This window comes from Mesocricetus auratus, unplaced genomic scaffold (assembly GCF_017639785.1).
Source record: "Mesocricetus auratus isolate SY011 unplaced genomic scaffold, BCM_Maur_2.0 Super-Scaffold_100028, whole genome shotgun sequence".
In the NCBI taxonomy this organism is placed as follows: Eukaryota; Metazoa; Chordata; class Mammalia; order Rodentia; family Cricetidae; genus Mesocricetus; species Mesocricetus auratus.
Window position 1 is genome coordinate 7,210,551 of NW_024429209.1, and position 26,384 is coordinate 7,236,934.

The following is a 26,384-nucleotide window of genomic DNA, read 5'->3' on the forward strand; positions in this document are numbered from 1 at the left end:
AAGAACACAAATCTTCCCCTTACTGTAAGACTTCCTGAGTTCTTACGCCTCATATTATCCATGAGTCTTCCCCTATCCTGTTAGGTCTTGGGGGGTCAGACTTTGGACCCCAATTGATTGCTAATACGAAGTCACAGAAAAAGACCAAGAGGAGTAAGTAAGGGATAAGGCTAGGGGAATTCACTGCATTTGGTCTGGTTGCACACCTCATGCAAAAAGTACAGGATCCTCTCAAAGAACTCTCCTCCAAACAAAAATCTCTTCTGGCTTCTTATAGGCACTTTCATTCATCGTTCCTTTTCAGGTGGGGTAGTAACAGCGCCTCCATTACCATAACCTGAAGTTGCTATAATATCCCTACTGTTTCCTCTACAGGCAACCTACACCCTTTTTAAGTTACCTCTCCTGGAATTATTCTGAGTTAAGAATGCCAACATTTCTTTTCAAGATTCCAATAAAATCCCATGCACAGCATTCCAAGGGAATACACACTTGCCCTAGTTTAGCTCTATGCCTCTACAATACATCAGACTTTGTCTGGTTTAAGATGGGGTTATAAGTCCTGGAGTGACTCTAGTCACTCAGGATTGAGAAAGAGAGATCCAACCTCTTTTAACTGAATCTAGAAGCATAGCACATCAAGGGCCTCGACTCTATCTGTCAGCACCCACCATGTGCATGCTACTCCCCTAGATGGCCTGGTACGTTGACAAGAATCAGCCAATATTTTTAAAAGTGACATTCCAATGAAGAAGATCAGAAAACTAAACACTGTAAAAAGCACAAGAGAATGAAAGGTGTGAAAGAAGTCGTGGGAGACAGACTGAGAGCTTGTTGTCTATAATCCATGGAGCAGTCTTACCTTTTTCAGCCTCCTTTTTCTTCCTTACTAAAATGAGGTCAGTAACATTATACCTGAATGATATTATTATTAACATGGGGCTTCTGCATGGTACTAATAATATCTGTAACAAACTGGTCCTTGTCATCAGACTCAAGTGATATGTGTTAATGAACTCTAGCTGGAAACCAAATTCTATAGCTTTACTGGCATTTTCCTCTCACCCTCAAATTTTAAAACATTTACTTTCCTTTAGATGTAAGTATATTACAAGATTACCAAATATAATAAAACACAACAGGAAACTTGCCAGTTAAAACTCCTGAGATAGCCGGGCGGTGGTGGCGCACTCCTTTAATCCCAGCAGAAGCAGGCAGATCTCTGTGAGTTCGAGACCAGCCTGGTCTACAAGAGCTAGTTCCAGGACAGCCTCCAAAGCCACAGAGAAACTCTGTCTCAAAAAAACAAAGAACAAAAACAAAAATAAACTCCTGGCCTGCAAGATGATTGAGCAGATAAAGACACTTGCCATCAAGCCTAATGACTTGAGTTCTATCCCAAAACCCACATGCAGGAAGAAGACCAATTCCTCCAAATTATCCCCAGGTCTCTGCATATGTACCATAACATGTGCACACACATAAAATAAATGTAATTTAAAAGTTCTCTAAGTAAACATTTGGAAATCTATACTGACAGGAATTCCATGAGGTTGGGTTTCAGAGAATAAGAAGTCAGCAAGTGATTAAGAGAGCAGAAAAATCTATTAAGATTTTAGGGCAATCTATTATAATTACAGTGTGTAGAGCAAGAAGGAAGGTTACATCTGAAGAGATTAGACATTCAGAGTGTGGAGATGAAGACCAAGGTAAAAGGGAAGATGATAGCTCTAAGTATCTAAAGGGTTGCATGTAGTCAAAAGACTAACTATGCAAAGTGGGTAAATCAAAGTTCCCAAGACAGAAGCTTGTTTCCTTTAAGGAAGACTGCGCTAGAGCAGGTCCCTACATATGAGGAGTTCTCAGCATGTCACCAATGGACATACTTGAAAACTCTATGGTCACTTCCTGAGTGTCTACAATTCTAATGTCTAGTTCAGACACCAGAAAAAAATATAAGTGGTAATAAATAGAACAAGGCTCACATGTTGCCAGCATTTCTTATCAGGATAACAACAAACACTTGAGAGAGTAGAAGAAGTGCTCTGAGTTAGTCTGCTGTGTTATAGAGGGAATTTTACTCCATTTGAGAGGTATTCTATGAGCCCTGAAAATTGAAAAAAATTCAAGCCAACACTACACTTAAAAAGCACAAGTACAATCTGCTGCACTATTTTGAGTAATGATGCTAAAAATTTAATCAAAGGCAAGATTACTTTCTGTTCTGTTTAGAAAACTAAACATTAATGTGTGTGTGTGTGTGTCATTTTCTAAAAATTGTAGCCACTAGGAAGAAAGAGATTCAACACTGAATTTTCTTTGTTCTACCCATCCCCCCCCCAAAAAAGTAGAGTGGCTTTAGAACTAAAAGACAAAAAGAAAGGATTCAAAATAATAGAAAGACATGAGAATGAAGCATGAGAGTTCAGTGACATTAACCAACCCAACCTTAATGAACTTCCAAATGTTGACTTGGGCACTAACTGACACAGCACCATCTCTGCTGATCTGTTCTCTTTCCCTCTCCACAATGAGCTAGTTGGCAGGAGACAAGGACATAAAGGAAGAAGCTCATCTTTCATCCAGTTTGTTTGCTGTTTTCCACGGCTATCACAATTCAGCACAGAACATTAGTGCCCATCACCATGGAGGCAATTGTAACATCAAACCCAGAACTGTGAAATCACAAAATACAAGACATGTACAAGTTCTAGAGAGTGTGCAAGAGAGCAGAGATACCAGTGAGAAACACAAGTCTTTACAAGTTCTTTTGAAACAATTCAGATTTTTAAGTCATTTTGTTCCTTTCCAAATATAAAGACAATTTCCGACTATCTCAAATTATACTAATTTCTTCTGTTCACAGAAGATATCATACCCAAACTCCAGCCTTCACACTCAGTGAGAAATGAATGCTCTATTAAAGGCTATGCAATTAGGAACAGATATCTTCATAATGAAGTGTGGCCTTCACCTGAAATGAAGAGAGCACTCTTTGGCCTAGATCATCAAGTATTTTGTTGTAATCCTATCCTTCATGCACTATCAGTTATGCAGACAAGTAAATCGAGTGCTAAGTGCTACCGTAAGTTTATTACCCAAGAGAAAGGAAAAAGGGGGAGTGGTACCTAATATGGCCAGAGGGGTCATAGAAAGCCCTCAGAGCTGAGGGTACTGAGACTGAGGGCACTGAGACAGAGCTGGCAATGCTTGATGAAGAAGGTTCATTTTTAGCAGAGAAACATAGGGAATCCATCATTTCAGGACTGGTCTGAGAACTTAGGACCTGTAAAGCCACAGGCCTGAGGGTCAAATAATAGACCCATTAAAGGGGAAAGGCTGGAACTGCTGCAGTGAATGATCTGGACTTAGCAACCATAAAAGATCCTGGGTAGCCCTTGCCTGAGACATTTCAGGGAGTTACAGAGTTAGAGGACAGAGGGCTGAGCCACAGGAGGGAAGCTTGGCTTAAGACAGACTGAGCTAACAGGAAGCACAGGATCACATGTTATTTTCCAGCCAGCACGTCTTCTCTGAGCTCCCAAATGGCCTTTGAATTCTTCTTTTTACCTATCTACTACATTGAATTTATATTCTGGCCTCCTCTCTACCTATTCTTCATTCAACAGCTAGACGGGATGGTCTTTTCAAAACACAGAGTTCATCTTACCCATCACTCAAATGTACAATGGCTTCCTGCTGCCCTTGGAGTAAAATCTCATCTTGTAAATTCTGGGATGAGCTAGGTTCTGCTTCCCTCCCATTTTCTCATCACCTCTCCCTCCTACCTGATTTTTACCAACCTGGAATGCTCTAAGCAGGTTGTCACCTTAGGACCCTTGCTCAAGTCACTTCCTCAACCTAGGAATGCTTTTGTTTTCTTACTCTCTGTCCTTCAACTAAAACAGCCAAAGAGGAGATCATCTGTAAAGATCTTCCTCTACCCTATGCCCAGGGGTTCACCTCCAGTCACTTCATCTGTGGTTCCAATTGTTCTGTCATCCAGGTAGGATTTTCCTAGTTCTCACCACTACAAACTTAACTCATTTCTCTCTGTTGCCTATTAGTTGTGTGGGCTTTAAAGGGCAACAGTGTCTGTCCCCAGAGCTATTCAGAAGGTTATTTCAGAAGGGATCTGAACACCCTAGCTCTCACTTCTCTCCTGACCTTTGCAACCACCTGCCTCCACCCAGGAGCCAGTCTTAGGCTCTCCAGCCCTTCTCAATCCCTATCGATCCAGGCAGAAGAGCCTCTTCGTTCTGTCTTGACACTGCACAGGCCGTGCCTCACTCTTCCTGGAGTCCTTCCACCACTCTGTGCAAACATCCACACAACCAAATTCACTTCCTATGCAGCCACTTCTCAACCTTTTCTCGTTTGGATTTACTCGCCAGCCCCCACCCTAAGTCTGGTGTATAAAAGCCTCCTAGACATTCATTCTCAATCTCTTCCCTCATGCTGTTGGCCACTGATACCCCAAAACAACTTAGGAAACCATGATTTGAAGCCAGCATATATTCACAGGACTTGGTCTCCTCTTCCACACGGTTTGGATTATAAACGAGCACAAATATGTCTATTATTTTTGGTCACTGGGGTTTCAACAGTGCTGTCTATTATCTAAGCAAGTGCTTCTCATACAAATTTAGTTTAGGTGTCTGAGAGATGGTAGAAGATATAGTGGTAAAGAAGAAAATTTATGCAAGAGCCTGGTGTAAGGGTTAGGAATAGCCTAATAACACAGCCTCTATAAATTACTAATCCTCATCAAGAAACTCTAAAATTGTTGTTACTATTGTTGTTGCTATTACAAAGGGTTCTACATGAGTTAGAAATGAAAATGACTTAGAGAGTAAGCCACTAGTTAATGGGGGAGCCAGGACTGAACCACAGTGCTTGACTCACAGTCTAAAGGCATTTTGACGACAGCATCTGGTCTCTCAAATCCCATTCTAGTGTTATATCAGAGGTACAAAGGAGCTGGGATGAAGGGAAAAGGATAAGTAGTGTGGTAGAACAAATCAAAGACTGTGGGAGTCTTTAAGTATCAGTCTTTGGAGTGTTAACTTTCATCCAACAGACAATGGGAAGCAATAATCAACTCCCACTTCCAAGTTCCACAACAATAATTTGATACATTCTCTTTCCTTCAAAGACTTCACTGTACTATCTGCCTTTAATCAGTTAGTGCCAAAGGCCCACCCACTTGAGAAACAAAATAGCTTTTACAAGGGTAAAACTTCAGTTCCCACTTTCCACAAAGGCAGCACAGTGATCTGTCTACCTGGTTTTCACTAACCTGCCAAAGGAGTGAAGACTCACAAGAACACAATTAGTGTGAGAGAATTCACTCTAACAAGATTTCTTTTTGTGTGCAGCAGACCACACACACAGGAACCACGCACAGAGCCCTCATCCAGGAATAGCTCCCCTGAGCACTGCTTCACAGCTTTTCAGTTAGTCCCTTTGTACTTAGCCATCCTAAAGCAAGGGAGATCCAAGAGCAGCTAACCCACATCACAGGGCTCCATTATCAACCACTCCATTATTTTGGCTTTCCGTTTACCACACTATATAATCACAAACCATATCATGATGTTTCCTACAACAATGGACTGCATATATTATGGTGGTCCCATATGATTATGATGGAACTGAAAAATTAATTCATGGGGCTTTTACTATACTTTCAGTTTAAACGCACAAACACTACAATGTCATAGTTACTTCTATTCAAAACAGTAGCATGCTGTACATTTTTATAGCTTAGGAACAACAGATTATACATTGTCTTAATAACTGCTCTATTGCTGTGAAAAGACATCATGACCAAGGCAATTCTTAAAAAGGAAAGCATTTAACTGGAGGCTTATCTAAGATTTCAGGGGCTCAGTCACTATCATCATGGCAGGACACATGGCAGCAAGGAGTATGGAGACAGCAGGCAGGTGTGGTACTGGAGAAGATGCTAAGAGCTACATCCTTAGCCATAGGCAGAGAGAGAGAGGCAGGCAGGCAGGCAGGCAGGCAGACAGACAGACACTAGGTCAGGTGTAGGCTTTTGACCTCAAAGCCCACCCCCAGTGACACACTTCCTCCAAAAGGTCACACCTCTTTGTAACACAAATAATAAAAACCCAGAGATAAACATTGGGGTTGAAGCTGAAGATCAGAGAAGTAAAGCAGCCAGCTACTAGCTCTTAACAGCTACCAAGACTAAAATGGAAATCCTATCTTCCCTATGACTGGAAACTAAATCTCACATGAGACCCTTTGCTACTTCCTTATATACCTCTCTAGGTTTGGAATTAAAGGCATGAGTTCTTTTAGACTGATTCACTCTCCTGTAGCCCACGGTGGTCTTGGACTCACAGAGATCCAACTGCCTCTGTCTCCTCAGTCCTGGGATTAGAGCTGTGTGCCACCACTGCCCAGCTTCTATAGCTAACTAGTATGGCTGGCTTTGCCTTCTGATCTCCAGTGGCTTTATTAGATCATAAACAATATATCACCACACCTAATTAAAAAAAAGTTCTCTGAGGCTAGAGACCCCCCCACACACACACCTTTTTTTTTTAACCCCAAGATGCCTGGCACATATCAGGCATTTACAAAAATTGCTTTACAAACTGAATACTCTTAGTAATTCAAAAATTATAAAAAGAACAACAGCAGTTCTCAAGGGTTTCTGAACTCTGAAAAGAAGTGTGATACTAAAGAAATATCATCAAACTGCTTGTTGACTTTGTTCAGTGTTTCTCTACTTTAGAAGAAATGTTTTTTCTAAAAGGGAAAGAATACTGTGATTTCCAGGTTTTTTTTTAAGATGGAATATTTTTATTTTAAAACTGAAAGTTCTGATTAGTTGGCTTTTGCTAAACTTCCACTGCCATTATTTTCTAGGCCTCTCAAGCGTGGAAACAACTGGGTCCCTCAAGTTCAATGGTAAAAGCAGGAGAGAGGAGGGAAAGGGAAGGAAGGACAAGGAAGGGGGAGGGGAGGGAAGAGAAGGACTGGGAAGAGTAAAACTCATGACTGGTAGATGTGGAGGTTACTGGAATGCAGCTGAGATGGTAACTGGCTTCTATGTATCAGTAAATAGAAATCCAACACAGGACAGAGCAAATCAATGTTTTAAGTTCAAGGACCACAGCATGCACTTCCTACAGTCCTGACTGCATTCTTTCCCCCCAAAAGTGTTTATGTATGACAACCCAAGTGGTAGGTATAAAGTTTAGTCTTCTAATAGTACAACTCAAGCTCAAAAACTCCTCACTAGTAACAGAAGGTTCTAAGCAGTCAGCCAGGAAGCTGACTTTTTGAGTTCCATTCCTAGCAACTATTAGTTAGCAGTGGCCCTCTTGTCTTGGAAAGAAACAAATTTTCTTAGTAGAAATAAGAGGACAGCATGGCTACTGGTATCACGCTACTAAGTATCTATTCATATACATCCTTAAGAATAAAATTGCCCTTATCTTTGGTGTGTTATTAAATAAATGTTTTTGTAATCCACTAACTTCAGAGAGAGAATTGAGTTGCATAAGTTAACATTATGGATCACTAAATCACTAAAACGTGCTAGTTTGTGATTATGTAAATTGCACTATTCTTTCCTTGCCTTAAGAACAAACCAAACCTGAAGAGCCATTTGTGTTGAATAGGATAACAATAATGATTGAGCATCCTCCAAACTGTCAATTTCCAGTTAATTTATTAAGCAGTGTTGTTTCTATCCTTACCTGGGTCCTTTCTTGTTTTCAGTGTGGGTGCCTCTAATGAATCATTTCCTAGCTTCTGCTATTAGGTGAACTGGAGAAAATGAGCTACTGAGAGTCAAGGCAAAGGCTCACTGCCTCCAATGTCAACTCTTTTAGACCCAGCAGTAAACTTTCAGGTTCATAGTCTCTCTCTCTCTCTCTCTCTCTCTCTCTCTCTCTCTCTCTCTCTCTCTCTCTCTCTCTCTCTCTCTCTCTCTCTCTCTCTCTCTCTCTCTCTCTCTCTCTCTATCTCTCTCTCTCTCTCTCTCTCTCTCTCTCCTAAGTCTGTCTCTCAGAGTCTCTCTCTCTCCCCCCACCCCTGTGTGTGTGTGCGTGCTTGTGTGTGTGTGTGTGTGTGTGTGTGTGTGTGTGGTTTAAAAGTTTCATGTAGCCCAGCCTTGCCTTCTACTTTACATAGCCCAGGTTAACTTTGGACTCTGATTCTCCTGCCTCATCTCCTAAGTGGTAGGATTATGGGCAACCATATTTTTGAGATGCTAGGGATGGAACCCAGGGCTTTCTGCCTGCTAGGACAGCATTCTACCAAATAAATTACATTCCTAGCACTCCCATGTTCTTAAATCACTATGAACACACTGCCCCAAAACAACCTATTTATAAAGAAGTGGCAGGAATATGTATATGGGAGAGGAGTATTAAAAATATATACTCAACTTCCTCTCCTCCAGATAGTTCCATGGGCCTAGGATAGAGCCTGATATCTCTTTTTTTTAATGTGGTTTTCATATATATTCTAGAAACACAGTAGGACATGTCACTAAGGCAGACCATTTGAATTACAATGAACTGGGCCAATGCTGACTTCTCCCAGGGACCTTACAAGTAGTACATCTTCTGGGTCAAGTTTTTAACATCCTCCTTTGGGCAGAGCCCACCAATAATTTGAGGCTCCAACAAACTGGTTTTAACATCTGTTGGCCTCTTCCACTGTTGGGACACCTTAACTCACTTCATTCACTGAAGACCTCATTCTTCCTTCTCTCAGCTCCATACATCCTGCCATCCTTCTAATGACTTCTCTAACATTATAGACAACTAAAACAACTCTTCAGTTGCTCAGTTATTTAATCTCCTTGACTTCAGCCATCTTCATTGAGTTCATTTCAATGGTTCATGTCTGTGGCAAAACACAAGAGTCTCTCATGCCCACTAATTAACTGTTCCAACTCTGAAATTTGTCATGCACGTGTCACTCTAACCAAATCCTGGTATTACTCTATCACTCTCAAACATTCATACCTTGACTTCATCAACAACTCTAGTTCTTTTCTCCTTGCCATGTAGCCTTGGCACCCAATCTGTCATGTTAATCACTTTCTGACCAATACACTCAGCCTACCTGCTTCACTGTCCTTCTGCCACTCACCCTTAGCAAATGCCAACTCTGCCTCAATCCAATCCTTCTTTGCTTCCCAAACTAAGCAGTGAAATGCTACCCGTGTCCCAATTAATCCATCATCTCCTAACTTGATGCTGCCTAGCAATCACAGACATTGCTTCAAACTCATTCTCCATCCTTCTGACCTAAATTGGTTGCCAAAATGTTCCCTTTTTCCTTTGGTTTCTCTCTTATTCTAAGCAAACAACTCCATTCTCTATTGGTCAATTTCTACTGCCTGATGGGAGATGTCTTTCTGTAAATATGTTTCTCTCATTGGTTGATGAATAAAACACTGTGGCTAATAGGGCAGAAAGATAGGCAGGTCTAGGATATGAGGAGGATTCTGGGAAGAGTAGACAGAGAAGAGTCATCATGTAAGCCTAGGGAAGAGAAGACTCAAATAAGGTGTTCTCTGGTAAGAGTAGACCATGTATAAATACATAGATTAGTAGTTATGGATTAATAATTAAGACAGAACTACCCAATAAGAAGTCCTAGTTAATGGTCAACAGTTTGATAATTAAGTCTCTGAGTGTTCATTTGGGGCAAAGCAGGTACAGGACCAGGCTGTCAGGAAGAACCACTCTGTAACAATTGTCAACTTGGGTGGACTAGTAAAAAATTAAATTATCAGTGAAGCACACATTTGAGTGGGTCTGTGAGGGCCTTTCCAGAAAGGATTAACAACAGAGGAAGGATGTTGATGAATGTAGGCAGCACCATCACATGAACTGGAGTCCCAACTTAATTAAAAAGGGGAATGGGGAAAATCAGCTTTATGACAAAATGCACCTTTCTTGACTTCCTGACTACGGACCCAATGAGACCAGTTGCCTCACACTCCTGTCACCATGCCATCTCTCCATGAAAGACTGTGTCCCTTCTTAAACCGTATTTTTAACCAAGTATTTGGTCACAGCGTTGAGAAAAGTAACTTATACAAAAAGTGTAGAAGCCATTATGCTGTCACTCACCCATAAGCAATCCCACTAGAAAATACAGCTATGCTCAGAGAGTCTCATCATGAGGGCTGCAAACTTCATGATACCTGAGCTGGCCAGGTAACAGGTTCCATTCATTTAATTACTTGAAGTAAGTTCCCTGGAGGAACTGGAGCATTCCTGAAGCAAACAGTATGCTGGTGGGTAGCCACCATGTGGGTGCCAGGAACAGAACTCAAGAGTAGCTAGCTCTTAACCACTGAGTCATCTCTCCAGACCCCTAGTGAGTAATTTTCTAGAAAAAGGAATATAAAATAGGCTCTTGAAAGTTCTCTCCTGTAAGAATCTTAAAGACTGAGATGAGTTTTAAAAGAAGTAAGAAGCTATCTTGTCCCTGAGCATAAAATAAGCTTAAATTCAAACATAAAATTGTCATGAATATACAGAATAATGACTCAAAACCAGGGTCAGCAAAAGGACACAAAAGTATTAACTGCATGTCTTTCATCCTCAACCAAACCATATTTGTATGGGAGACTACAAACCTTTCCTTCCTTATAATTGATTTTCTTATGTGTGTAATTCTGTTCCTCACAATGACTCTCTGAGACGAGAACTGCCTTTTTTTCTTTTACATTTACAGTTGAAAAAAACTTAAAAAAAAAGGTCAAGGTGTGGGGGGTCCATGCCTTTGATCCCAACACTCTAGAAGCTCTATGAGTTTGATGTCAGCCTAGTCCACATATTGAGTCCCTGGCCATCAGGACTACAGAGTGAAGACCTGTCTCAAAACAAAAAAAGGGTGAGGAACAATTAAGACACCCACCCAAAGTTCAATTCTGAACTCCATACCCACATAAACACATGTATTAGCTCCTACACACACACACACACACACACACACTTTAAAAAGTCCCAGAATTACATACCTATAACCCAAACCTTCTCAGTTCGTATCTCCCATACATCCTTAAAAACACTAACATGAGCAGTAATTAACTATAAAGATCACAGCACTCCGCATATTCATTCACCCCTATATTCATGTCAAAGGGTAGAGGTGGTTAAAATGAAAGGAGGAAAGATCATGTGGATTACAATCCCAACTCTACCACTTTCTCAAATGTGTTACTTTAAACTTCATTTCTTCAACTACAGAGAAAAATGGTAACTTATCATTGCACCTTAACAGGTTCTTCCAATGATTTAAAGTAATGTGTGAATATGCTTAGTAATGGACCTTGTACTTAGTAACTCTCAAAAAGGTTAATTGTTAAAATCATTATTCAATGTGCTTGAAACATTGACCTATAAGATCCTACAAAGAGCCTTGCCAAAACCAAGGAAAAACTGCCCTCATCCACGTACATCTTTCAATCTATTGGGAAAGGGAAAAGAAAAGAAGAAAGGAAGGGAGGGAGGGAGGGAGGGAGGAAGATGAATTCTTGGGATTTTAGTGAAGTGCCTGTCATGAAATGTCTATGTACTGAGAAGGGACAATGAGAAGGAAGTTAGTATACAAGGAGCCATCAGTAACTGCTATTCTGACAAGAAGGTAAATCTTAGCTGAGGCTAGATGTTTGTGAAGGAAGGACCTTTTAAGAGTACCAGGCAGAGAGAAGGATTCATATAAACAAGAGAACTTGGCATATTTGAGGAATTGAAGGTGTTCAACATGACAAACATAAGCAATGACCAGAGACTAGAGAAGGCAGTGGTGGCTGGCTGGCATCTCAAAGTAAGCACAGATGTGATTCTACATAGTGGGTAGCCAATCAACAAAGAGGTGGCCCAACCTTTCCTGTTAACAGGTTTACTCTGGCTGCTGTAGAAGTAGGCAAGAGTGAAGCTACAAGCCTAGCTAAGAGGCACTGACAGTCATTCAGCTGAGAAAAGAGCATGCCAGGTTAGGAAATAGGAGAGAGGATCTGAATTATTCTGGAGTGGGCATGAGGGATGGGTCAAGAATGAAGACTATAAATGTGGAAGCTTGAGAGGAAGACCAATAGACCAATTTGGGAGTTTTGGATTTAGTTTAGTGTAGGATGCTTGCTTGGCAAATTCAAGGTCCCAAGTTATATCACTATCATGAGAGAAGAGTAAGGAGAGCAGGAGTGCTGTGGACATGTTAAGTTTGAGATGAGGCAGCAAGCAATAGGAAAGTTTGATAGATGAAAAAGTAAGCCTCAAGTCAGTAAGAGCAGGAGGCCTAAAGAGGGAGTTGTCTCCATGTAGGGCATACTAAATACTTGGTGAGATTATCTGGGGTATGAATATGATAAGAAAAAAATAAAATTCAGGTGTGGTGATCACATGCTTTTATTCCTAAAACATAGGAAGCCGAGGCAGGAGGATTACAAGCTCAAAATATCCTGGGATGTACAGTAAGTTCAAGGGCAGCCTCAGCTATATATTATAAGACTCTGTCTCAGAGAAAGAGAGGGAAATCTGAGACTGAACAGAATTAAGCAATCTCTACAAAAACACACAGACTTGCCCACAAATACATTTGCAACAAATGCCCATTGAAGAAAGGGAATAAATTTTAACATATTTCCTACAAGTCCTCAGCTGAGTAAAATTTCCACTTAGGACATATACACTACACCACCACCACCACCACCACCACCAAATTCTTACATATCTGGAACATATGCATCAAAAGGTAGTCTATGATTGCTTGGCCGAATTGTTCTAGGCATTTTTCAGAGAAAACAGCAAGTAGTCATGTTGTGTCCCACAAAAGTCACTAAAAGTAAAAGCAGCCTATCTGAAGTTCAAACCTTTAGAATTTTCATCCAACATTCTACCCTTTTTAAAATCAAAATCAAGAAAAGCACAATGATAAATTTTACTACAGATGCTGTTTCCTCCTGAAAGATGAAGCTGGCACTTTCAAACAGTTCAAAGGTCACATGAAAAATAAAAATGCTCAAAATTCAAGGATTAATTACAAAATTTAAAAAAACAAGTAAGCAAGTAAGTGCATCTCCAAAGCCATCTAAAAATGATAGGCAGAGAGATAAAAAGGACAGCACTGCCAAGAACGTAAGTAAATATAACAGCTACTCCCCAAGTGAAAACACAGTGAAGCTGTAATTACACCTTTGGGTATCTAAGGACACAAAAAGCTCACTATGCTCTTGAGGCTTATACTATTGCTTAGAATGACCAAACTGGGACACTTTAGGCTTCTCAAAAAATTCCAGTGTGACACAAAGGATAATACATAAGAAGGAAAGCCAAGCAGGGCATTGGTAGCACGCGCCTTTAATTCTAGCACTTGGGAGGCAGAGACATGTGGATCTCTGTGAGTTTGAGGCCAGCCTGGTCTACATAGCAAGTTCCAGGACAACCTCCAAAACAATACAGAGAAACCCTGTCTTGAAACCCCCCCAAAAAGAAGCAGCCAACATTTGCCCACAATGTTTCTTCCCTCAACTGCTTACGTTAAAGTTTTTTTAGATTTATTGGCTGTATTATTTTATGTGTATGATTGTTTGCATGTGTGTGTGTATGAGAGAGAGAGAGAGAGAGAGAGAGAGAGAGAGAGAGAGAGAGAGAGAGAGAGAGAGAGAGAGAGAGCACTATATGTGCCTGGTATCCATGGAGGTCAGAAAACTGTCAGTTCCCCTGAGGCTGGAGTTACAGACAGTTCCTAGCTGCCATGTGGGTCCTGGGACTCAAACATCAACCTTCTGCAAGAGCAACAAGTACTCTTCACTGCTTAGCCTACTCTCCAGCCTTTTTTTCTAATTGTATTATTTTTATTTTATGTGTATGGATGTTTTGTCTTTGGGTGTATCTATGTATCACTTGTGTTCCTGGTGCCCACTAAAGCCACTGGAAGGCACTGGATCTCCTGGGGCTGGAGCTGCAGATAGTTGTCCATATGGGCGCTGGAAATTGAACCCTGGTTTTCTAGAAGAGCAGTCAGGCTTTTAACTGCTGAGCCATCTCTCCAGTCCCTAAGTCTGTCATTCTTTTTAAGATCCTGCGGCCCACCTTATAAATTTTTCTAAGATATGTTAAGGAGAGGAAAGTTGCAAAGTTTAAGAGTTTATTATTACATCCCATGATATAACTATCTAGAAGGCTACCAGAAATGTCACATGAATAAATGACAACTAGCATTCCTCTACTTATCCACTGAGCAAATATTAAGTACCTATAGTGGGTCAGGGGCTGTTCTAAACCCTGAGGGTATTTCAGTGAAACAAGGTCTCACGCTTATAAGAGCTAAGGAGACAGACAATAGCCAACAAATAAATAAGAGCAAGTGGTGATAAGTACAGCACAGAATGGAGACTGGTGACAGGATTTTGTAGAGTTGTTGGGGGAAACCTAAAGACCTAAAGCTAAGGAAATCCATCTTAATTCTATAATAGCTAGGCCAGCTGTGTACACAGACGAACTGTAAATGCAGAGGCACTGAGGCTGGGAATGACCCAAGTTGATAGAAAAGTAGCAGAGGTTGACTTAGCCAGGTTGGAGACTGGAGGGGCGAAAGCAGAGAACTCCCACACCTGAATTTCTTTTTAAAGGAATCACAACGGGAAAATAGTTACTACTAAAGGCGGGACATACCTCTCAATCTATTTATAAATGGAAGGAAAAGTATACAATAAAAACCATATAGGCTGGTGGCACTTTTATACAGAGAGAAAGAAAACACATATAATTGGGAACAAAAAGATAAATGCCAAACAAGTTTACTGGACTTTGTGTGATAAGGGTTTTCCCCTTTACGCTTTTGTTATTCAAGTTTTCCGCCTTAAACATAAATCAGAAACAGAAAACAAAAATGGCTTCATACAAAAAAGCAAGTATACACATACACACACACACACACACACACACACACACACACACACACACACACACACACACACCAAAGCCCCAATCACTGACGAAGCTAGTCTGAAATCTTACTTCAACTGAGGGGGGAAAAAAAACAGAACTTTTTTTTTTCCCAAAAAACTTCCCATGCAATGTTTGCCTGTCACGAACCACTGCACAATTCAAGAATGGCCCAATGTATCAAGGTCACAAAATAAACTTGGTTAATGTTTATCATTACATGGCAGCCCTGTCCCTTAAAGCAACTTTGATACCATCTCCCCAAGGCACACACACAAAGGCCCTTTTCGCTCATTTCCTAAGTGTCTTTGATACTCTTTGCTGTTTCTGGATTTTTCCACTGAACGTCTCTTAGAAGCAAATTAAGCCCGAATCAGTTGTTCCAGCTAATGAAGTGTGCTTTTGGCTCTTTTCTCCTCGGTTGAGAATTATCCGGCAAGCTACCAATTGTTTTAGAACACATATCTGTTAGTTTTGAAATACATTTGCCGCAAACAAACCAAAAAAAAAATCAAGACAGCAACATATGAGAACATATATATAAATGGAAAGTGCCGTATTCCTTTTTAATTAAAAAACTGTGTGGATGCCTCATGAATAAACATTTTAGGTTATCTAGATAAATATATGTGTTGGCATGACACCGATAAAGGCAGAAAGGAACATGCCTTCTCTTCGCTAACCCCCTACCCCACCCGAATCACGTAACAGTTTCTCTCACAGGGCACAACACCACAGCAATCACTGTTCATAAATGCAGCTCCAAATGACTCAGGCTCTCAAACACTTTCCACCTCAGCCCTGAGCCCGGCATCGCACCCACTCCTCAGTCACTTCCAACAGGTTTCTCTGAGCGAATACCCGAAACTGGCCAGGCTTAACAGGTCCCAAACTCTGCTCGCACGCCCATCTGGGCACCCCGGAACCCTGGTGTTTCCGCGTGGGGAAGGAGGATTCTACTGTACCCCTGAGTGGTTCGAGTCCCGACGCTCTTTTCCCCAGAGGCACGGGTGCCAGCCGCCACGCAGCCCCCCCGCGGGAGTGCGGGACACGCGCGCCCACGGCCAGGCCTCCGCTGCTCGCTCCGGCCCCGTCTGCAGCTCTGCCCCGCGCGACCACCTTGACCCGGGACTCGCGGACGCCGAACCCTCAGCGAGCGCGGCGCTGACAGATGGGGAGGGCGGGGCGTCAGGGGGGAAGGGGCGGGGCCGCTCGGAGCGGGGGTGCTGGCGGCTGACAGGGCCGGGCGGGAGCCGGGCCTGGCGGGAAGGCGCTCGCAAACACGCAGGGGCTGACAGGCGGGGAGACGCACAGACGCCGGGGACTGACAGCTACGGGGACGGCGGGCCTCGGCGGGCGCTCACCTGGCGACGGCGGCACCGGCGACCCGGCCGCTCTCCCCGCGCTGCGGGCCTCCCTCCTCCCTGGAGGACGGGCGGGCAGCGCAGGCCCCGCGGCGGCGGCGGCGGCAGCGACGGCGGCGGCGGCGGCGACGCCAGAGCTACGGACGGCTTCTGTGGCGGGGACGAGCTGCACCAACCGACTCTCGGCCTTTCGGCTGAGCTCGTTAGCGCTCGGACGCGTTCGGCTCCGATCGGCCCTCCTCGATTCGGCTGGGGGCGTGGCTCGCCCCCTCCCCCGCCCAGGTCGCCTCAGGCGCTAGGGGGCGGGGCTTTGGGGATGGGCGCGAGCCCCCTGACGTCGCAGGAGCGCATGCGCCGGCCAGCTAGCCGTCGTCGTTTTCTACCGGGAGGACGAAGAGGGAAGAGGAGGCGGGCACTGGCGTGGATGCTAAGGCCTTGTGCGTTCCCGGCCTTTGTGCTCCATATCCTGGTCTTTCTGGAGAACAGTCTGGGCAAGGGTCCCAAAGTCGTGCATCCATCCTATCTCCTCAGTGCAGTGTTTACAAACTACCAACATTAGGTTTCACTGCAGGTTATAGTATCTTGTTTACTCAAATAGTAGCCGAAACGAATTTACGGCCACCGCTTCCCTAACACTATTTTAGGATACTGGAGCTGTCAAACACCTGCTCCCATCATGTACATTATTCGCAGCTGCTGTTGGCCTGGCGTAAAATCTTGTTTCATATTCCAGACATCTTTTTATAACGGAACCCACATCTGTGGGCAAATGTGTTCAGAACCTAACTTCGAACTCAGATTAACAAATAGAGCTCTGAAGACTGAGTGGGTCCCAATCCCAAATCTGCTTATGTCTAACGTCAGTTGGCCACATTCTCTTATCCACAAAAGACAACAAAATATTAGGGTATATAGGATAAGCGAGAGGATTAAATGACAGTCTATATAGAGCTTTCAGTACCGTGTCTTGGTCTTTAGTGTTTAAAACAAGGCTGAATTTATAGCTGTGTGTGATGGCCCACCCCTGTAATCTCACTCAAAGAGACTGAAGAAGGAGGATTGCAAGTTTGGGGTCAACCTGAACTATATAGCAAGTTTCAGACCCACCTGAACTACATAGTAAGACCCTGTCTCAAATAACAGCAGCAACAAAAAGGCTGAGTCTATTACAGTCAGTAAACATAGGTTTTAAGCGTGAGCAATGTGTCAAACTTAACGTGTCCAGAGTCAAACACTAAAACTTGCACCTGAACATATTGCCTATGGTCATCGCACAAGCTTCCTCATGTCAGGTGCAGTGTTTTTAGTCACCAGGCCAAACCATCACAGCCACCAGCCACCACTCTTCCTGTATCCATCATTAGCAAGCTTGCTGGCCCTACCTTTAGAAGTCTGTGCTCCAGGAAAACTGCAGGAGCTTCTTCCCTGCCTGCTCTCCTTCATTCCAGCCTGTGCTCAACACGGCAGCAACAGGGATCTTGTTAAATCCTATGTCTAAATATGTTCCTTTCCTCCATTAAAACATCTGGTGGCTCCTATCTTGTACACAGTAAAAATCAAAAGCTTTGTTCCAGGGGCTCAGAGATCCCGTGCAATCTGCTCTTTCTTCTAACAAGTGCATCGCCTGTGCAATCTGCTCTTTCTTCTAACAAGTGCATCGCCTGTGCAATCTGCTCTTTCTTCTAACAAGTACATCGCCTTTTTCTCCTCACTCCTCAGTCAGCCACACTCGCTTCCTTCCTGCTCCTGGGCATCAGGGAGGTGTGTCCTCACTTCAAATTCTACTCAAAAGATGTTTCCTTCGATGGATATCAAGCCCAAACCTCTATCACTCTGTCTCTCTTTGTTCTGTTTTATTTTTCTTCCTAGCCCTTATAACCTCAGGGTTTGTCTCTCATGTCCCTCGGGGAAGGAATGTTTGTTTTGCTTATTTTCAACATCTGGAACATGAGCAGACATGTTCAGGAACTCAGTAAGTATTTCTTGAATGAATGAGTATACAGAATATGTTGTGCTCCGATTTATTTTCATTTATTCAACCCACCTTTCCAAGCACCTTTTCTGACTCAGCCAATGCGGGGGTAAGAAAGACATTCTCCAAGACACCAAAGAACCCCATATTTCAGAAGAAACAGAAATGCAAAGATATGGTTCTGGGAGGAAATATGCAAATGCAGATTGCTTTGGAAAAACAAGGCATAAAGGGTATAATTACCAGTGTGTGGTAAGCATGGTAGTATTTACATGCAATCCCAGGTATTCAGGCTAAGGCAAAATGATCACAAGTTTGACCAACCCTGGCAACTTTAGCAAGACCTTGTCTCAACATAAAAACTAGAGAGAGAAGAGAGTTGCAGCTGTGATGTACAGTGCTTGCCTGGCATACTCAAGGCTTTGAGTGCAATCTGGTGCCAGAGTTAAAAAAAAAAAAAGCAAAAACTAACAACCAAAGGCCAAAGAAAAAGGTATAGGCAAATATGGAAAGGGCTCCCAATGACGCTGGAAGCTAGAAGCTGAGTCTGGAAGTGACTGCAGGCAAAGGCAGTAACCAGGATGCACATATTAGTGTAGGAAGATACGTCAGAGGAGGAGAAGGAAGACAAGGACAAGGAGAAGTTGTTGATGGTATTAATCAAAAAGGCAAATTAATTTTCTTCAAAAGAGAAAAAACCACTGAGAGGGCTCAGCAGGTTAGACACTTGCTGCCAAACCTGAAAATCTGAGTCTCCTCCCCAGAGCCCACACTGCAGAAAGCAAGAACTGACCCCTAGTTTTCTGCCCCATAAATAAATAAATAATGCAATTTAAGAGTTGTTTTAATTAAAATGTCCTAGGAAGAGATGGCTCAGTGAGTAAAGCACTAGCCATACAAGCATGAGGGTATCAGTTTGGATCCTCAAAACCCACTTAAAAGGCGAGCGTGTTTGAAAACAAAGTGGATTTGGGTCATAAGCCCAAAGGACTCCATATCCTACCATGAAGATGCTTGCACAGCCATGTTTTATTGCTCCCCTATTCACCACAGCAAGGAAAGGGAGCCAGATGAATGCATAGTGGAAATGTGGTTCATATACACAATGGAATTTTACCCCACTGAGGGAAAAATGAAATTATGGAATGTTCAGGAACTCCAGGGAGCACCACTCCCAGACCCCTGTCCCTGAAAAGTCTTCATTTCCTGTTCCAGACCTGAGTGTTCACTCACGTCCAGACATTAGGTGGGAAGTTAATGCCAGTTCCGGCTACAGTGGGAACTCCAGGCTTCTTGGGGTCTCACTGAGACATGGACAGTGTCATCTATGGTGTCTGCAGCATGAGCATGCAGAATCTAAATTTTGTGTGGGGATTGAGCCAAGGTCCTGTTGACTGAACCACCTCATCAACCCCCAGGGTTAACTTTATTGCTGTTTAAAGTCCTTTTTCCTAATGTCAGTTGGCAATAAAGTCTTGTTCTCTTGGGGGAAAAAAAAAACAAGAAATGTTCAGGAAAACAGGTGGATCTGGATAGTATATTAAGCAAAGTAATTCAAACTCAGAAAGAAAAAAAACCCTCATGTTCTCTCTCAGATGTGGATCCTAGCTTGTAAAGTATACATGTATGTATATGAGAGTAAGGGGTCTGGAGAGAAGGCTCAGCAGTTAAGAAATAGTACTGCCCTTGCAGAGGACCCAAGTTCAGTTCCCAGAACTCATGTCAGGCAGATCACAACTGCCTATAATTCCAGCTCCAGGGAATCTAGCAACCATGGAAACAAACCATCACATAGCCATGCACATATATACATAATTTAAAATAAAAATAAGGGCTGGAGAGATGGCTTAATGGTTAAGAGCAACTGGTTTAGATTCTCAGAACCCACATGGCAGCTTACAACCACCTGTAACTCCAGTTCCAGAGGATGCTACACTCTCTTCTGACTCCTGAGGGTACTCCATACATATGCTACACATACATACACACAGGCAGTCATACACAAAATTAAATTTTTTAAAAATATTTTTAAACACATCAAGGTCTGGAGGATCTAGAATCTGTAAGAGTAGACTGTGGGGGTCCCAGGGTAGCCATGTTCCTCTACAAACCTTCTCAATGATCAGTTCTGCCTCATGAGAAGAGAGGTGGTCCCAAAATGGCTGATGGGCCCAAGAATATTTTGCAAGTCCTAAAAAGAACATGTATGGGACAAGACAGTAAGTAGGCTGTAGAAAGTGTCACATGCCTTTGCTTTTGGCAACAAGGTAACTGAAGCTGAGCTTTCTGCCCAGAAAGAACTTGGTCTTGAAAGAACTATAGGTAACATAACATGAGAGAATATCATAAAGAGGGATTGGGGAAACAGCTCAGTATCTAAGGTGCTTGCTGTATAACCATGATCTTAAATGCAATCCATTGAAGCCAGGTTAAAAAACCAAGCCTGGGTGCTCATACTTGTAATCCCCACAGGGGAGAGGCAGAGACTGGTACATCTCTAGAACTCACTTGCCAACCACCCTAGCTTACTCTGTGGGCTCCAGGTCAATGAGAAACCCTATTTCAGGAAAACATTGTAGACAGCTCTTAAGCTTGACCTCTGACCACCATACACACACACACACACACACACACACACACACACACACACACACACACACACACTTACACAGACTCTCAAAGAAGGTTGAGCCAAACAAGCTAGCCACAAAAGATCGCCTGTGAAAAGTTCATAAAACTCATAGTCTGATAAAACCAAACATGCCTTTGTTGCAGAACAAGCTTTTTGAACACTCTAAATATATATTACTCTCATTGGTTAATAAAGGGCTGACTGGCCAGGCATTGGTGGTACATACCTTTAATCCCAGCACTCAGAAGGCACAGGCAGGCAGATCTCTGTGAGTTCAAGGCCAGCCTGGTCTACAGATTGAGTTCCAGGACAGAGTCCAAAGCAATACAGAGAAACCCTGTCTCGAAAAACCAAAAATAAATAAATAGTTGAATTTCCAATGGCTAGGCAGGATTTGGGGGCAGAGAGAATGCTGGGAAGAATGGTGGTATAGTTGGTTGTTTTCTTTACCCTTTGTACTCCTTTTGGGGAGCAGCTACCTAACTCCCAAATTAATACACACACGAGTCTTATTCTTATTTAGGAATGCCCCTTGGCTTGGCTTGTTCCTAGCCATCTACCTTTTGCCTCTGTACTCTTACTTCTGTATATCTTACTTTCACTTTTACTCTGTGGCTGGCTGGGTGGCTAGCCCCTAGCATCCTCCTTTCTTTGTTCTTGCTCCTTAATCTCTCTTCCTTCCAGATTTCTCCTCCTATTTATTCTCTCTGCCTGCCAGCCCTACCTATCCTTTCTCCTGCCTTGCTATTGGTCATTGAGCCCTTATTAGACCAAATCAGATGTTTTAGACAGGCAAAGTATCACAGCTTCACAGAGTTAAACAAATGCAACGTAAAAGAATGCAACAAATCTTCGCATCTTTAAATAAATGTTCCACAGCATAAGCAAATCTTAAAATAATATTCCATGACAGGGTAAAGTCTCAGGAATCAAGAGTGAGATGCAGAGAAAGCAGGAGCTATACATGCTGTACTGAGATAAGGTACCAAGTCATGTGGTAGAATACAGATAAAAATATGGATTAATTTAAGTTGTAAGCACTAGTTAGTAACAAGCCTAAACTATTGGCTGGGCATTATTAATTAATATTAAGTCTTTGTGTGATTATTTTGGGAGCTGACTGTCAGTCCTGATGAAAACTCCACCTACATGCCTTTGCCCCGAAAACCTTCCACTACTTATGACTACAGAGAAACTTCTGTGATACAAAATGTATAACCATCCAACTCTTTGCTGGAACATCTACTTAGAGATGAAGAGAAAAAATGGTCTGGGAGGTGAGTGAACAGAATAAAGTTATTGGTATAGCTCTCTGTTATAAAGCAGAGAACAGGAGTCCATCATGATAACATTTGTGATGTGTTAATCAAGTCAAAGCTAGGGAGCCATTTCTACTGTAATAAACATTCATCATACTCTGAAGATGATGATACAGACACAAGACAACAGACACACAAAAATTCTACAGTATAATGTACATTAGCAAAATGTGTTCCCAGATACAGCAGGGAATGTTTTCTTTTGTGTTTTGTTGGTGTTGCTTTAGTCTTTTTGAGACAGGGTTTCCCTATGTAACTGTCCTGAAACTCACTTTTTAGACCAGGCTGGCCTCAGACTTACAGAGGATCTGCCTGCCTCTGCCTCCTGAGTGCTAGGATTAAAAGTACATGGCACCACTGCCTGGCTAACAGCAGGCAATGTGCACAAATAGGAACAACCAGTTTTGGAAGCGTTGTCTTAGTCACTGTTCTATTGCTGTGAATAGACACCATGACCAAGGCAACTCTTATAAAGGAAGCATTTAATTAGGGACTCGGTTACAGTTTCAGAGCCTTAGTCCATTATCATCGTGGCAGGGAGCATGGTAGCATGCAGGCACACATGGCTCTGGAGCTAAGAACTTTCCATTTTGATTCACACATAGGCAGAGAGATTGAGCCTGGGTCTGGGGTGGGCTTTTGAAACCTCAAAGTCCATCCCTAGTGACACACTTCCTCCAACAAAGTCATACCTCCTAATCCTTCTAATCCTTTCAAACAGTTCCACTTTCAGATGACTAAGCATTTATGTATGCGTCTATGGTGGCCATTCTTTTTTTTTTTCAGATTTTATTTATTATGTATACAGTGTTCTACCTACATGTTTACCTGCATGCCAGAAGAGGGCACCAGATCTCATTATAGATGGTTGTGAGCCATCATGTGGTTGCTGGGAATTGAACTTATGACCTCTGGAAGAGCAGCCAGTGCTCTTTTTTTTTTAATTTTTTTTTTTTTGGTTTTTATGAGACAGGGTTTCTCTGTTTTGGAGGCTGTCGGTCCAGCCTGGCCTCGAACTCACAGAGATCCGCCTGCCTCTGCCTCCCGAGTGCTGGGATTAAAGGCGTGCGCCGCCAACGCCCGGCTGCAGCCAGTGCTCTTAACCTCTGAGCCATCTCTCCAGCCCCATATGGTGGCCATTCTTATTCAAACCACCATAGTAGTTATTCTTTCATAGTTTTTCAGGGTATTCAAACATTATTTACTCTTATAACCATGGGATTACAGTATATACACTGTATGTGCAAATATACTGTATAACTTTTTAAATTTTGACAGTAGGTGTTAAACATCTGCCCATTTGTGTGTGTGCGCGTGTGCGCGTGCACACACGCGTGCATTTCATATTTTGAGGCATGATGGATACAACCATTATCCTAATCATGGCCTTGCATACCCATGTTAAAGCTCAAATTGAACCCTCTAAATGTGTGTGGTTTACTGTACATTAGTTATGCCTTAATAAAACAGGAATATTATTTAAAATTTTTTCACTCTTTTCCCCACTTTAACTCTGTAAGCTCCATGCATGCTACTCTAGGTACAGCTAATTTATGGGGTTCTTGGGAGGGGTTGTTTGTTTTTACTACTATGCAGAATTTCAAGGCACACGTTTTAGTTTCATTTCTGTTGCTACGATAAAATATCCTGACCAAAAGAAACCTAGGGGAGAAAGGAGATTTTTGCCCCCACATATAATTTCAGGTTGCAGCCTATCATGGGGAAGTCAAGGCAGCTAGTCAAACAGTCATACCACATGCAGTCAATGGCAAAAAGAACTCAGTGCATTTAATGCATTTAATGCCTATTTGCTTGCCTGTGCTTGTCTAGATTTCCCCCACAGCCCAGGACTTCCTTCCTAAGGAATGGTGCCACCCATCAAGTAGGCAAGACCATACCCACGGATATGCCCAATGTACACGATCCCTCATTAAGACTCTTCTTCCCAGCGGATTCTAAGCACCAATATACATCTACAACATTCTGTTTACTCAATCCCTAGGGCTCCTTTTGCTTCAAATCCCCGACCTATCTCCAACACTATAAAAATAATCTCCTTTTATTTTTACAGATCTGAGTAAACTTTCTCAGAGACTATCCCAGAATTGAAAATGCTTCATTATGAGCCGTGTGCATATTTGAGTTTTTACCAAGAACTGGCTTATATTACAGAGGGGCCGAACAGATTGACAGTACCCACCATGTGGCTGGAGAGTTAGTTCTCTGTATTTGGATTTCAGGCCTTCATACTGCAACTAAGGGATGGACCCTGGTTTCTAGTAAGTCCCACCCATTTCAATTTGGCACTGGCCTTATTATCACTGACAAACAATTCTTCAGGCTGTGACCATTCCCTGGTGATTTAACAAATGGATTTTCTTGCTTATTTTTACTTGTTTTCTAAATTGTATTTCTGGGGAAAGGTGCAAGCTAGAGACGGAAGTTGTTTGTTCTGTCCTCCCTGGGCACTCTTTGGCAACCCACAAAGGTTCCACCTTCATGAAAGAACTACTCCTTGGTGCTTGGGCCAGTGTCCTAAACAGCAAGGAATGCAGTGACTCAGCTAGTCACTCAGGGACACTTTAGTGAACAAGGCCATGGCAAGGAAATCATTACAGACAGCTGGACTGTAAAAAGCAAAAATACTCCACACACCAAACTCTACAAGCCAATAGAAGCCAAGTGAGTGTTCCATGATTCAACAGGCCTGTTTTCGCCACGTGGCTCATGCTCATGGTACGTGGCACCCAGCCCTGGCTTGCTGCTGGCTGCTGCTCTGAGCTCTGCTAGGAAACGACAGAGCGGGATCTCAGGAAGGCTGTGAGTGCATTTTCTCCCCACTCTGACTCCCCAGTCTCCCTACTTGTCTGCTGTCCTTTTACCCTCTTATCATAGCCCTCAAAATCAATAATAACAACAGGCTGGAATTTATCATTTCACAGGCTGGCAACTTAAGTTGGTAGGGACACAAGGTCAAGCAACCAGTATCCCCTCAAGGCCCCGAGGCAGGCAGACACCTGACAAGCCTTGCTCCCTGGGGTAGGTTCCAGTGTCCTGGAAAAAGCAGCCAGTGGCAGTAACAAGGGGGGGGGGGCTGAGACTGGGACGGAGGCAGGACAGTTGAGGATGTGATTACAGGGTCACTTATTTTGACTGGAGGCCTAGTGTGTGCCAGACACTGCTCTTCAGATAAATCAGTGAAGACACACCAAACATCTTATCCTCCCAGGGTCCACATTCCTGTGGAGGGAGACAAACACCAGCTATCATCAGGAAGTTACAGTAGCGCATGGAGGAGTGATACGCATGCGTGCAGGCATGCGTACTCCCCCGGAGGAGTTCCGTTCCTGTTGGTGATGCTCACTTGTGTGTGCATGTGTAGAGGCCACAGGGTCCTCTCCCTCCATTGCTCTTCATTTTACTTTTTGGAGACAGTTTCTCTACTGAACCTAGAGCTAGATATTCAGGCTATATTGATTGGCCAGAGAGCCCCTGGGATTCTCCCGTGGCTATCCCCACTACTGCTGTCTGTCCCTCTGCCTCTCCCGCCAACACAGCCGTTCTGTAGCCAGAGTTACAGACACATACTGCTTCTGCATCCAGCTTTCCCAGGAGGATGGGGCAAAGTAAGCACGTGACCTACTAAGCCATCATCTCCCCAGACCCATGGAAGAGATTCTGGAGGCTTGGTAAAACAGAGAAGGGATACAGCTCGGGAGAGACAGAGAAGGCTCCACTGAGGGGACCCTTGAATAGTTGTGACGTTGGTGAGAAAGCCACATGAGTTCCAACAGAAAGGTCACTCTTGGATGGAGGAAGCACCAGTGCCAAGAGCTGTGAGCCATATGGCAGAAACAGCCTGCTAAGTCACAGGGTGCTCAGCTGTACTTACTGCCTTGTAGAGGTTGCTGTGTAGAGTCTTTTTGTATTGGGTGGTTGGTGAGTCTTGAAGGATTCTTTTAATTTCATTTATTCATTATTTATGTGTATTTGTGTGACGATATGTGCACCACATATATTCAGTGCCCACAGAGGCCAGATGACGGTGTGAGATCCCCTGAATCTGGAGTTACAGACCATTGTGAGCTGCCATAGGGGTGCTGGGAACTGAGCCCTGGTCCTCTGGAAAAGTAGTAA

At 43.0% G+C, this 26,384-nt stretch overlaps 2 protein-coding genes across 8 annotated transcripts in view; one reads left to right on the forward strand and one right to left on the reverse strand.

Moving 5' to 3' along the window:
• The window catches only part of Zhx3 (zinc fingers and homeoboxes 3), a 117,375-nt gene extending 100,958 nt beyond the window's left edge, over positions 1 to 16,417 (reverse strand). For 5 of the 7 annotated variants that reach the window (XM_040733025.1, XM_013122485.3, XM_021234429.2 and 2 more), the window contains exon 1: positions 15,926 to 16,144. The gene's annotated coding sequence lies outside the window, so the exon portion shown is untranslated. Of the gene's footprint in view, positions 1 to 15,925; positions 16,145 to 16,324 lie in introns of those variants that run through there. The other 2 variants (XM_005082644.4, XM_013122487.3) reach the window with 2 other exon arrangements.
• An 8,634-nt stretch (positions 16,418 to 25,051) lies between these two features.
• Positions 25,052 to 26,384, forward strand: part of Lpin3 (lipin 3) — a 29,873-nt gene continuing 28,540 nt past the window's right edge. The window contains exon 1 of the mRNA XM_040732821.1: positions 25,052 to 25,067. The gene's annotated coding sequence lies outside the window, so the exon portion shown is untranslated. The remainder of the gene's footprint in view (positions 25,068 to 26,384) is intronic.